The sequence below is a fragment of the Cottoperca gobio genome, chromosome 1 (genome assembly GCF_900634415.1).
Source record: "Cottoperca gobio chromosome 1, fCotGob3.1, whole genome shotgun sequence".
In the NCBI taxonomy this organism is placed as follows: domain Eukaryota; kingdom Metazoa; phylum Chordata; class Actinopteri; order Perciformes; family Bovichtidae; genus Cottoperca; species Cottoperca gobio.
In genome coordinates, this window is record NC_041355.1 from 16,107,562 (window position 1) to 16,122,120 (window position 14,559).

At 40.0% G+C, this 14,559-nt stretch overlaps 1 long non-coding RNA gene across 1 annotated transcript in view; it reads right to left on the reverse strand.

Annotated features, from left to right (window-relative positions):
* The window catches only part of LOC115013010 (uncharacterized), a 14,175-nt gene extending 5,491 nt beyond the window's left edge, over positions 1-8,684 (reverse strand). Inside the window, exons 1-3 of the long non-coding RNA XR_003832753.1 lie at positions 8,555-8,684; positions 8,122-8,199; positions 4,265-4,361 (exon numbers count right to left, since the gene is read on the reverse strand). This is a non-coding gene — a long non-coding RNA (uncharacterized LOC115013010). The remainder of the gene's footprint in view (positions 1-4,264; positions 4,362-8,121; positions 8,200-8,554) is intronic.
* Between the last annotated feature and the right edge of the window lie 5,875 nt (positions 8,685-14,559).

Here is a 14,559-nt window from a genome sequence, read left to right on the forward strand (position 1 = left end):
GTTCATTTCAGTTTGTTTGCCAATTAGCAGCATGTATCACTGTGATACACGATACTCTCAAGCTGATCTGAGTACTAAGACACAACAAAGCTAGACCGTCAGTCCTAATGTTCAGGAGCATTGCTATAAAAAAAAAGAAAACAGCAACAAAACTGTTGCACTAACTAGTCCATGAAGGGAAATACCCTGCGACAACATACTGCCAACACAGACTCTGCAGAGGAAGCTGTGTTTATAGGCGATGGATGCTTTCCCACTGTAGATACCTCGGCGTAGGCTTTGATTGATAGGTATCACCTACAATGGATGTATCGTACATGATAAACTGTATCATGCTTAATTGTATTCCCCACCTGTGTTTATATTCTTTCATTGATGTTGTGATATAGAGCAATACCCGATACGCACATACCTTTATTGTATTCTTTACTCGAGACGCAACGGTTGCAATTTTCTTGGCTGATTAAAATGTCCTGATATTTGAAGTCTGACCTGCTAATTCCGATTTGCTTTCTTTCTATGAACTAAAGGCTAATTTACAACATACACAGACATTTTTGTAACTTTTCTTTAATAGAAAATTCAATTGTATTATCATTCATACCAGAGAAGAATCAGAGAAAATATTATGTTGTATTATGTTGTCTCTACATAGCAGTGTAGCATCATCACCCCCCTCCCCACCCATTAAACAGTGTTCACAGGACTGATAATAGGGCAACGAGGCCATTCACATGAAGGTCCTAATTTCTTGTTTACATTTCACAAAAGGGACACATTAACCTTTGCTGCATATAACCCAGAGACCGGAGCCAACATGGCGTAATCTGAAATCTGAAATGATGCACACTTCAGTAATGCTCATGAATTTATGAGTCACATGTGATGGAGCGGGCTACATGGGAAGTGGAGGAGCTAAACCTTGATATTAAGCCAATACTGTGTGACCCAACAGATACTGCAAGTGTCGACCTAACATAATGAAACTGTGGTGAGAGGTTTGTGCTTGCTTATCCCAATGACACACCATGTTCAGTGAAAACATCAGTGTTGAAATGTCAGTGGGAGGTAAGTTTTTTGTTCCTGGATGTTCTAGAAAGTGAATTTTGAAACCCTGAAATCTTGATTAATTATGTGGAGGTTATTATTCAGCAAGTGGATTTTTGTTGTTTTAAGTTCACCAGCTCAATGGCCTCTTTGATTTATTATTAGACACTATACAAATATTGGGAACTACTTTTTTAAGTGTACAGTATGCAAATTATGACAGTTTGCTATTTTGGCAGTTAGGAGACAAGCTAAATCATGCTCACACTAGTTTATTGACACACTCATGTTTAACACTCACTGGCTCATTCATCACCTACTTGGCCACCAGCCAACAAATAAGATCCATGCAGGTGTACAACGCGGCTATTATAACTGGACACTTGTTTCTTTTAGTTTGCCTATGCACTCCTTCCACTGCCTCAAGCGTGCATGTGGTTATTATCGGGGCATTAGTTCTCCAAGGAGAATCCTTGTTGGTGCTCAGATTCTTTAAATCCATTTTCTATATTTATGTATCAGAACTTTACCATTTTGTTCAGACAGGAAATAAAACAAGATGTCAAACAAACTAAAACTTTAAAATGCAAATTTCCAATGTGAAAACTCAAACAGATGCAAAAACGTTTTTCTCAGTCAGTGCACAATATTTTCACTTTGGATCTGCTTTGAGCAGCTCTTTAATGTATGTTGTGTGTTGCATTGTGGGAAATATTGTCAATTACACAACACACTCAAAAATATAATATATAACATAATATAAGTGCATGCTAACAGCTTCATGTGTGCTTATTTCTGAGAATTTTTCCAGGTTGACGGACACAAAAGACGTTTGGATTAGTACATAGGACACAGATGTTTTTAAAGAAACTGGATCAATCCATCGATCCACCACAATGGATCTGTTCACACAAATCAATAGGTCGTTTATCATCTTTGTCCGCTGCAAGGTTACTTCCTCAGGTTAACCGTTACACTGACAAATGGATGTCAACTGACAAATCACTACAAATTGGAATCTGTGGTTTTGTGTTACATGTTGACTGTTGAGCCCTTTGAGGCAAATGTGTGATTCTAGGCAATATGAATACAATTACAATTAATTGACAAGACTTCTACAATAAATTAATATGCAACAATGAATACTGACTTTTAAATTCCTGTTGTGGAATAATGTCGCTTCCAAACTTGCACTCATCACTTCGTTATTGAGAAGATTATTGCCAAACTTTAATGGGAGACGATAAAGAATAAGTGTGAATGTCAGGAAGAATTACATTTCTTTCCGACCAATAGTTTATGACAGTTATTGAGATGGTGATCAAATCGCCCTGGGTGAGTCAGCCTGGTGAAAACTAAATTCCCGAGCCACTGAGACAGAAATGATGAGCAACAGAAAGATAGATAGGACACAGCGACGTACACAAAGCAGTAGAGAATCAGAGCAACATATCTCCGGGGGATACCCTCGCACAGTCATTTCCGGACAGCGGACAGAAGGGACCAGCAGCACAAAGAGTTCAGACATGGAAGTAAAAGTCCATCTTCACGCACAATGACACTATTAAATGGCTGCTCTTTTTAATTCTTTGTCCAGATTCTTGGTTTGAGGTGAAGGTTCGGTGTCGGCCCTGCAGAATTAAAAAGCAAGGGCTTTGACTCGGACTGACTTAAGCCCCTCTCACACACGCATTGCCACTCTGAAATGATGTAGACATTACCCGGAGGCGCTGTATGTGAGAACGCAAATGTCCGAATCATTTGTACCCGACATCAAACAACTTAACCCTGCCAGCTCCCAAGCACTAAGTCTGTGTAATGTCTGATTGAGCCCATCTGGGAACAGAGACGCTCATTCTCTGGAGAATTCACGGACGAGTGAGTGGGTGGGTGTGTTGATGATTTATTGCATCTGGCGCAAAACTGGAAGAAAGCAAACATCCAAGGATGAAGAAGAAGGGTCATTTACATGAAGCGGCCAATGGAAATGTCTAACAGGCGAGGCAACGAGATTCGGGAATTTCAGTCGGTAAGGGCCAGCGCTGAAATCGGCCGATAAATTCAAGGAAACATGAGAGTTGGTTGTTTAGAACCAAACTACAAACCGGCTACATGACTGCGTTGTAATCCGTGTCATGTCGTGCTTCCTACATGTTCTACCAGGCACCACCCCTCGCCTGATCCAAACAAAGTATTTAAAGTAAATGAGAACACTCATGACACGGACAATCCCCTGTTGTGTGCTACATGTGTGAAAAGGGTAAAACCTGACAATGTGCAGAGCGGGAAAAACGGCTTTAGAGTCACAATTTCAAAAATTCTACTTTAAAAACAGGGAAGAAAGATTAGAAAAGCCAGAAGTGCTACCTTATAACTCATGTTTATGCTATCACTACTTGTCTCTTCACCTACCCAGCCTAAACAAGTCCAGGCATGTTCTCTCAGAGATTTTGATTTCCATTCAAGACAAGGTATGAAATCAGGGATGGAATTAGAAAAAGATCAGGCCTAATACAAATCAAACAAAAACACCAATAGCTCCTGCCATCCCTTTAATGAATAACATTGCTTCCTTTTCCAAGTAACATGCAATTGTGTGAGTGTACATCCTTTTCACTCCTTCCCTCTCCCTCTGACACACATCATAATGACATCACGTGAAGGTCAAAATGAGAAATGCATTTAAGTGTCTCATTCTGAGTCACATATTGTCAGCTGGATCAGAGAAGAGCATCTAAATGGCAACTGCAGCATCAACAGAGCAGTGACTGGTCAGCTGTGATCCATGAATTGCTGATAAATTGTTGGTTGTGATAATTAGTTTTCTGCTCTATCAGCCAAATCATCTTGTGTTTGTTTTCATGTTGTAGAAAAAAAATCAATTTGCCAGGTTAAAAAGGAAAAAGAAAAGATCAAAAGGTAATTTCACTTCTCCTGAAAGTCAAGCCACTGATGCACGCAAATTGTCATTTAATCTATCGCTGCTACTGACGGAGCGAGTTGCAGCGATTCCCTCCCTGATATAGGTGGAGGCAGATATACGCTAAACCCGCTTATCTCTGTTCTTTGTTTCTCTGAGTTTTAAATGTGAAGCTCGGAGTCTTGATAGGAGAGGCTCCGTGGTGTCTGTTCATTAAGGGAGCGATCAATGCTGGAAATGAGCCCTTCTACCTGAATTCAATCAGTGATGGAGCTAAAGCCCGTTATCATGAAGTACCTCTGGCACTGATGAAAGGGAAGCAGGCAGACGTCTCCCTGCAGAGAGGAGCCGGGTGGGGCTGGAGGCATTTCCCCCTGGAATTCCTAGAGAGGATCTGGGAGCAGGAAGCAATTCAAGAGCAGGTCAATGGTGTCCCATAAATCTGTGTGGTTACGTTTACATTATTCTTCTTCTTCATTAAACAAGGACCACACATAAAACATTTAATTAACATTAACATTAAATTAATCTCATAAGGAGAAGAGATCATTTATGCCAGATTTAACTATAAACTACTTTTTATCTGCAGTCCCTGGGCAGATACACGCAGGACAATGAATCAATCAGTCAATCAGTCAATCAATCAATCAATCAGTCGATCAATCAATCAATCAGTCAGTCAGTCAGTCAGTCAGTCAGTCAGTCAGTCAGTCAGTCAATCGATCACTCAGTCAATCAATCAATCAATCAGTCAATCAATCAATCAGTCAATCGATCAGTCAATCAGTCAATCAATCAATCAGTCAGTCAGTCAGTCAGTCAGTCAGTCAGTCAGTCAATCAATTAGTCAGTCAATCAGTCAATCAGTCAATCAATCAATCAATCAGTCAATCAGTCAGTCAATCAGCCAATCAATCAATCAATAAATCAGTCAATCAATCAATCAATCAATCAATCAATCAGTCAATCAATCAATCATTATTCAGACAAATCTAAAAGCACACATCACAACTATAAAAAGAAATACATAAATATTTTCTTTGTATATTATTATTATTCTGTGCAAGTTTTAAACTTAACTGGAAGCATAATCCAATGCTCGATGGCCATTAATGAAAAAGTACATTGCACAACATAAGACCAGTGCAGCCAAAAAAATCAAGTCAAAAGTCAAATCTGACACAAATATACGAATAAAATAGGTAATTACAAAAATATTTCCTCAATGTAATCTGTGATGTAGTAATAACCCAAATTCATTAATGCATTTTGGTTGCTGCCGGATTATTTTGCCATCTGAGGTTCAGAGGAGAAATCAAAGACCAGTATAGCTCTGTGGCATTTCAGTGTGGAATACAAACAGAAGCGTTATTTTGCACCAGGTGCTCCAAGTCAGTGAACACCTGTCACAGTTTGAACAGCCGCACAGTCTCACAGACATTTTCTCACAAGCAAGTATTTCCTGAGCTAACCCACAAATACAACAAGCTATCTTTAATTTAGCAAAATAACAAATATGCATAAAAACATTTAGTGTATTCAGATTACGTAATGTAACTTCCTACTGCTGGGCTGTTTATATATATATATATAGTGACATTCTGGATGTTCCATTCTCGGGATGGGAACGGACCCGTCTCATGTGAGCCACCAGCTCTCGCCTCCCCGTTATGTGCTCCTCTGCCACGGAGTAGAAAAATACCACTCAAACAATCCGTGACCAATAGCTCCCTACGGATATGTTATATGTTCAGGATTAAAATTAGCATTTTGGATACAAACAAACTACTTCTTTCATTCTCACACTCCACAATCCTGTTTTCCCGCCTGCCCTGCGAGACTCAGCATTCCAGCCAAGGTTTCAGACGGGACTGAGATGTGTTGCCTAACTTTTCCAAGAAGTGGTATTTTACATCTTTTGAACATTTTGTTATAGATTATGACATCACAAGGAAGCCTTATTTTAGATATCTACAAACTCTGGATGGAAGACAGTTTTAGCCTCAACCATTACCTGGAGTGCTACGTCTCAAGGTTATATAACATGATTCAAAACATCTCTAGCCCCTCTCTTACTTTAAAACAAAATCTGAAATGTGCCTGGGCAGAAGAATTGGGAAATTAATTAACTTTAGGAAGTCTGATATTTAGTTGATCCAACCATCCACCCGGCCTCCTCCCCACACTGACCTTGTCGCTCTACGTTACCTGACTTCCTACTTACTTACTAAGTTATAATTTACTATGACTGCTAGAAGGCTTCAGCGCTTGACCGTAAACAAATGGGACACTTTCTGAAACGACTGATGCTGATTCTTCTTTTACATTACATTTTTATTTATTTATTTTATCTTGTCAGGACACTCTCGGATTTCCACACCTTTACTCATCTCTGCAATTTACGAACCCCACTCTACTTCCTGTTTTGGCACCGAATGTTGCCACTGAATATAAATCGCTCATGTAGAATATTTGCATATAAATTGATTTCGTAGGAGACAAGGTTGAAACCCACACACACCTGACTCTAATGTGACTTTCAGGTTGACGAATATGTGAAGGAGGTGAATAGAAGAAAGAGCCTCCACGTACACGAGCTACAGTAGCATGGAGGAAAGACGTCTATGAACAAAATGAATGAGTCAGAGGAGTGACCACTCACACCAACTCTCTCGCTCGGTGACAGCTGATGCCTTAAAAGCTTCTTTTATCCTGTTGATAGCAATTACCCTGCCTCTTGACTCATCCTCCTAACTTGCACTGTGTTTCACCCATGGCTACCGCTGCAGACCTGATAAATGTCAACTCGAATCGCCTTCACTCTCCTGGCTGCACCCTTTCTCATCTTCCAAAGTCAACTTCACCTGCTGTGTGCTCAATTCAGCTTGCCAATTCCACCTGATGTCAAAAACGCTCAAGTTAATTGGCTCTTTCTCTCGGCTGGGATTGCACCCAAGCAAGTCTTTCCCTCCCTCTCTACACTCACATGCACAATTTTCCTTTAGATAGCGGCCATTTTGTTCGGCAGTGGGGGTCGAGCATCACCCGATGAGTCACCGCCATGCCGCCGCCGCCGCCACACTCTTATTAGCAGCTGCCATCGTCAGCGTGGTAATGATGTTGCTGAACTCAGTGGCGATGACTGTCTGAGCTCACGTTGAGACTCCACTGAGCTGATTGCTGTGTTTTTAGTGTGAATTCTCTGTTGTAGAGGAGGGGCTGTGTGACAATGTGGTGAGACTCGCGCAAATATGAGATAAAATGGTTCATCTCTGATGTGACGCTGCATTGAGACAGTTTGTTCTAAACATCTGTAACCAAAACCACGGTTTACGATCATGATCTAGAATTTGAATTTAGCTGTGACTCAAAATTCCCTACATGGACTTCCTCAGACGAACAGCAAACGCAAATATGTTTTCATAGTTTTTGGTTATGTGGGCAATTTGCTTGGCCTTGCAATGTGTGAAAGGCTCGAGAGTATTTGGGTTTTCTTGTAGTTACTCTATTCATGATGCCTTTCAAGACCTCAAAGCCACTTTACAATAGTAGGGGAGGTGGGGGGAGGGGTTAGGACGAGAGAAGAAGGAACAAAATAAAAAAGGGAAAGAGAAAAATAAAAATAAAATGATAATAATACAGTTGACACGGGGCTAGCAAATGATAGTTGAGAAGAGGCGGGACTGAAATATAGACAGGATGGAACAATGGAGCCAATCAAAGTCAGACTACTGCTTGTGAACTTGGGGCAAATCCGTTAAAGCCTGACTTCATGAAGAAGCAGTTGTCTGACGTCACACAGCAATGGAAGCGCACAATCAGACGTTTCCCTCTAATGCTGATGCACATACTCGAGATGCCTGTTGATTTTCTGTTTGTAGATCTTAAAAATGTCCTCTGTATCAAAATTGCAAAAACTTGACATGAAATTGACTAAAACCCAAAACTACATGTCTGTAATATGAAATAAATAAATAACTTTAAAAATTACCACAAAAAATAAACATGATTTAATTCTATCGATTCTAAATGATTTGTTAAATTGTGGTTGAATCATTGCACTGAACACATTTATCATGAACTATGATTATAATATTATTTTAACTGTGGTAATGAAATGCACCATGACAGAAGAAAATGAATGTTTCACTTACTGGGCTTGAACTGTACTGTGGTTTTCTGTACTTCCCTTTAAAACAAGGTGCAAGTTTCTGTTTCAATGGTGAATTTCCCTTCAGAGAAAACAAATGCAACATCGACGGGGGTTATTCAAATTCAACAAAGTAGTCAAGAGACGCTCAGAACACGTATTAACAGGAAACTATGAGAGGAAATAATGTTTTAAATTATGAACTAAAACAATTTTGTCCCCAAAATGAATTCTCTACTTTTTCTATGTATGATATCGAGGTTAAAGAAAGCCTCTTGTCATGCTCTCTTAGAAACCACTTTAAAGTACAAGGAAATTAATAAAGACCTCTTTCAGAATTTAGTTTTTGTTCCTTCCTCTGATAATAATGAAAACAATACGGACCATGTTTATCACTGTCCCACATTAGCAACATGATTGACAGGTTCAGGACTTACCACGTGAAAAACAAAACTGTGGATTCAGCACTAACAGCTCGGATTAGAAAGGTCGTCCAAACATTGCTGTGGACAATGTTTGGCATGCCGAGGGGAACAGTTTCCTGTTGGCCAGCGTACTTCCTGTCCCCACTCTGGCATGTGACACAGAACCAGCCATGTACTTCCTCTACAGCAGGAAACGGTCCAGCTTCTATCAGGAGGACTGCGGCTGGGTCGTGAACCTTACAGATAGCAGCCAGATGCATGGATGATTGAAGTATTATAGTATCATTTATTTATCGAGAGATGGGATTTGATGTTATTTTAACTTCATATTGACAAATATTCTTATTTTGGAGACACCCAGTGCATATCTGTACAGTAAATATAACATAGGGGCAATGCAACACAGTCATCCTTCCCATTTACTTTTTCAGAGCATTTCTTGGTCCAACGACGACCATCCAGTTTCTAATAATCTTTTCCCAACAAAACATAAATGTGTTTTTTAAACAAGGGAAAATCTCCAAACCCTGCACTGGAAAGCAGAATTAGTAACTAGGAGTTACTTCTGTTTTTAAATCTGTTAAATCTCTCTTTCAAACTCTTGAACCAGAGTTGGTGGTTGTTGACTAACTGGAAGACTAACAAAGACGGTTTCGCTGAGTTTTATTTTGATTCTGTCAAGTTTGAAGGAAGTGTGTTTTACGATGATCAGCGAAGGAAAATTAGTGTCAATGGAGTCTGGTGGCTTTAAAGAGAGCACAGTAATTGAATGTTTTGTACATTAATAAACTATAATAACTGTCCAAATCCCTGCTGATTTTATTTATTATATACGTGTCTCATATAGCATCACGGCAGAAAAAAAGGGCCAAAATATGCGTGTCCACCCTTTGGTTATGTTTCCATCACTGCCGATAAATACCCATCACTACTGCAGAGTCATTTGGAATAAATGTCGATTTTAAGCTTTCCTGTATTTTTCAAGGCTTATAATTTCGGACAAATAATCAGATGTACGTTGGACACTGTTATACGCTCAGCAGCTGTTTAAAGGGGAAATCACTAAAGTCACAGGAGATCAAGTCAACAGGAAATTAAGTTTTTCCTCAGGAAATGATAGCAAAAGATACAGAAGATGCAGCACTTGTGTTTGAGTGGATGTGGTCAGTGGTGACTGAATAGCAATCAGCACATGAATCTCACCACCACAGGGAGTATTCGAGTCATAATGTCAAGCTCTCAGGGCCTGTCAGCATGAATGGTGCTTTTAAAAGGGGAATGGTTCATTCATAATAAGACAGAAACTGTGGCAACAAAACTCCGTCCTGTCAATGAATTCACATACGTCTCAGTGTGTGTGTGTGTGTGTGTGTGTGTGTGTGTGTGTGTGTGTGTGTGTGTATGTGTGTGTGTGACGGTGTGCACAGTGTGATTAGGAAATTAGTGCGATCGCCTTTTCTGCACATTACTGTATGTATTACATACGTCAGCTTCTTGCCTTATAAACAGTGTCTGTGTGTCCGCTTGAGCTCGTTGGTAGGAATTACACCCACATCCCACGTTATCTTAATTGTGAAAGACAAACATGTCATTGTTGATCTATGATCAGGAAGGACTGTAGTTTCCTGGGGCAGATCCTGTTTCTTTGAAAGAAGTGTCACTTCCTATTGGACCCTTGCTTAGTCAAAGTAGTCTGTTGAAATCATTTTAATATATGCAAATTCTAACAATGTGGAGCGGAAAGTCACAGGAGTAGTCACATGAGTCTGTGCGAGGGTTTCTGAATGAATGAACAAACATTGCACATCATATGATCTGCGCCTGGTAACAGTCGTTACTTTGCTGAATATCTCCATGTTTAAGTCGTCAACAACAGTAAGCAGGTATTATGAAATGAAAGTCTCAATGTATGGCAAATACTCTTTTTTTCCCTAATGCACATGCAGCTCAGTTAAAGAGTTAAATTCATACCCAGCCCACAATGTGTCTATCTAACCTTTGCAGCCATGGCAATGTGCTAAAACAAGCACGGCTATTTTCAACTTCATAATCCTTTCATTCCGATTCCATACTTGTGTTTGAATTAAACAATAGTTCAAATAATAAGAGTTTCCAACAGAAGTTGTGAGAAAGCGTCAAAATATTCCTTTGGGTAGTTTGGGGGAAATCATGGTTAAATATAGAGAAAGTAAACATGTCCTGTCTTCTCTCACTGTCTTTTAAGACTACAATCTTTCCCTAACCTTACCGAAGTACTGTGATCGCCTGAATATCACAATATCAATCATGTTTTATTTTCAATGAGTGGATATTTTCGGGAATGAACAACATTGTCGGTGAACATTTAGCAACTTTACAGATAGTAAATGTTTTTTTATTTGCTCTTTACCATGTTGACCAAAAGATTTATCTCAACATGTATGTGCCGTTTTTAAAGTAGTGAACATAATGTAATGTATAAGCAATGTTTTGGGGCCTAAATATTTAGTTCGGCCAGATAAGGAAAGTTGAAGAAACGTTTTACGACATCTACTACAACGTAGATAATTTAGGCAAAATGAAAAAAAGTATAATAAATCTATTCTCTTAAAGTCCTTTATTGCTTCAAGGCATGATTTTCAAATTAATAGCATCAGTCCACCTTAATACACAGACGTTTTGGGCCCTGCCTCTTTCATTCATCATTTCATAACATAATAATGCAAGAACAAGGTTTTTGAGTGCTCGCCCTGCCTCGAAGAGAATCCAAGAAATCTTGACCTTTTTCTACCGTTGAGTTTAGTCGCACAACAATAAGGTTCTCATGATAACAGTGTGAGCAATATGTACAAATGGTTGCAACTGACTTGATTTGTATCTCCTATCACGCGGTCTGTGTCCTTGGGGGTAGAAACAGATGTGGAGGGGGGCATCTGGGCCGAACACTCTTCTTCTCCCTGTTTACCCACCGACATCCTGCACAAACAGGCCTGCCTCAGAGACAACAGTGAGTAATCTTGCCCAATCTGTTCCTCCACTCCTCTGGCTTCTGCTTCCTCCCAGCAGGCCGCAGTCCCGAGCCAAGAGCTCAACTCGCGTCACGCAGCCGACCTGGCTCATAAACCCGGTGTGATCTGAGAGGATGATGATAACGGGGACTAGTGAGGATGCTGATGATGAGGCTGATGTACAGTAACAAATCAGATCTCATCCGTGGGAGAAGTGCTGATTAGACTTAAAGCCGGCTGGCTTTACAGGAAACAGGTTTTGGAACATCAGTACTGAACAGCAGCACAGGTCAACATTAACAGGTGATGTAACTGTGATGGCTGACCGGTGTGATCACAGTGCCATTTTCTCTGGAAATAATCGTGGTATCTTAAAATAAATAACATGCGTTCTCTGCTCAGGAAAACAAAAGAAATGTATAAAAAGATTTAGATCAAGGAAATACAAGTTTGAAAGTGAAACACCCAGTGGAAAGCACCTTTTCTCCCAGTTTTCAGGGTGTGGTTTGCTGTTGCAGAAGAAACTTTCCAAGCTAACCTTCCAGTTCAGCAGGTTCAAATACAACATGTTCTCCCTCACAACTCGTCACAAACGTTGATTTGTCAGGACCCCTTTAGGGTCATTTTTCAACATGCAGGACTTAAACAAGTGGTTAACGTTGTAAATTCAAACTAAACTATTAGGTTTAGGCAACTCAACTATTATCGACGTACTCACACAAGCAACACGTCTTGCTCGTTCTTTCGCTTACCGGCTAGCTGTATAAAATACATCAGCTAACGCTAGCTAGCAAGCAAAGGTCACGGCTAAGACAAGAGATAAAGTTCACTGTGTTACGAAGGCAAACCTACGATGACCTACTTGACTTGTAAACATTGTATGTGTAACTCCAGTCACAATTCAAAGAGGTTAAAAAATGTTTTGTCTTTCGCTGTCGACAACTGTAGCTACATAAGAAACTCGGTCCCATGAGGGAAGGGGACAGAAATCACATTACTTTACATACAGTACCAGTCAAAAGTTTGGACACACATTCTCATTCAATGTGAACTTTTGACTGGTACTGTACTTAAAACATTGTGGGCGATAGGCTTCTTGGATTTTTTTGCGTTAGACGAGAAGATCGATACGACTCCCGTCTGTCCGTCAGATATAAAGCTACAACCGGCAGCCGCTTAGCATTCTTCCTGCTCATTTCACAAAACGGTGTCAGACTTTGTTAGGTGAGATATTTCTGTGGAAAAAAGGGTGTACTTAGCAAACATGTCTAGTTAAGTAAAGATTGAAATATGTATCAAGTTTAGGTTCACATTTACATTCATGCAGGCTGGAGCGATGACACCTTCATTAACAACACAGGGAGTGTTGCTGAAAACAATTAGTGGTGTTAACAGGCAGGGAGAGGGCTCATGACAGTTAGATGTTCATTAAAATATTCCTGAATACTTTGTTGTTGTGCATCAGTCACGTGGCATTTCTCTTATCAGTCCGAGTAATCTATTTGTTGGGTAACTGCTCTGAATATCCCAAATCTTTGGACTTAAGATCATTTAAAAATGTCACCCTCCTCTCTCTTTCCTCCTCTTGATTGTACAACTTCAATTTAAAGCAAAAATGCCCGGAAAGAGTTTTTTCATGTGGCCTTTCATGACATTTTTAAAACCTTTAAGATAAACCTCCTTCTCCTCTAGTGGCGCGGAAAACCTCCATGAGAGTAGAAAAAACACGTCTTCCACAGATGTTGTGATGTCTATTATAAGTCATAAATGTGTCTCTGTGTAAACAGTAACGTCTGACCAAAGCATAGTCATTGTGCGTCAGAGACACACCCTCAGATTCTGATGCTCTCGGCTCTTTATATCACTCAAACCTGGATACAGTTGTCTCCCGCTGGGGAGAGTTTTTATTTATTTATCTCTGACTCTCCGCGGAGCAGGCTTGTTAAGGCCACAATCATTACCACCACTGCTTTGTAACCTCCCATGAGCCCTTGTGGGGGGGGGGGGGGGGGGGGACCTTTAAGGAAAGTTAGGTCCCAGAGCAGGAGATGAAGGGCGGGCTGTTATTTTGAGCTCCTCGCTTACGTATGAAGGTGCATCCTCATGTAAAGCTCGGATGAATCATACACCACTAAACGAGCCTCCCCTTCTGGATAAGACTGCTCTGCATGCATTTATGTATGTGTGAAAGTGAGAAGGTGGATGTGTGTATGAGAGGGTGAGAGGGAGCGTCTGCATGTGTGTGTATGCACATAAAATATGTGTGAAAGAGATAGCAAGGAGGGAGGGTGTGTGTGGCAGCGCACATGTGGGTGTGATTGCTGCCTCTGTCAATACATGAACTGCGTGAGTCTTCAAAAGGTTCTTGGATGACGCATATCACAAAAGCCTTGATGGCATTTCTAGATATGATCATTTAAAAACTGTGAAACCAATATACCGTATTATTTTGATCATCATGACGAAGAAATGTGAGTGAACGCAGTCTAATGCAAATACTGAAACTAATGTTGTGCATGAGCAAAAAAACTTTTTTTAAATTGGTTTCTTTACAAATGAGGAAGTTAAGCACATTTAAAGAGTGTCAGCAGTTCCTGTGTTTCTTTGGTTAAAGCTACAACCCAAGATTTTTATAAAATCAATTTTTTTTTTTTTTTTAGGGATAGCCAGTCAATGTATCTACATTATCTATATAGTCATTTGTATTGTTAGTGGTAGACTCAGTTTTTGTGCCAAAGCATTCTTCTTCTTTACTAATACAATGTGAGTTTGTCAAATCAACCAGGACTGAAATCTAACAACTTCAATGTCCCGTTCGATCAAAAGCTCAAACAAACAGACAGATGAAGATAACTTGAGATGCTATGGCTGAAGATCAGAACTCTTGTCATAAACTGAAAGAAAGAATTTGGTAGTAACTGCATCTAAATATATGGCTTGTTATTGCTTAAGTACTAGTACTAGGAAAGTGCAAGGCATTTATTCATTGTGTAATAAACGACACACCCACACACACACACACACAAACAA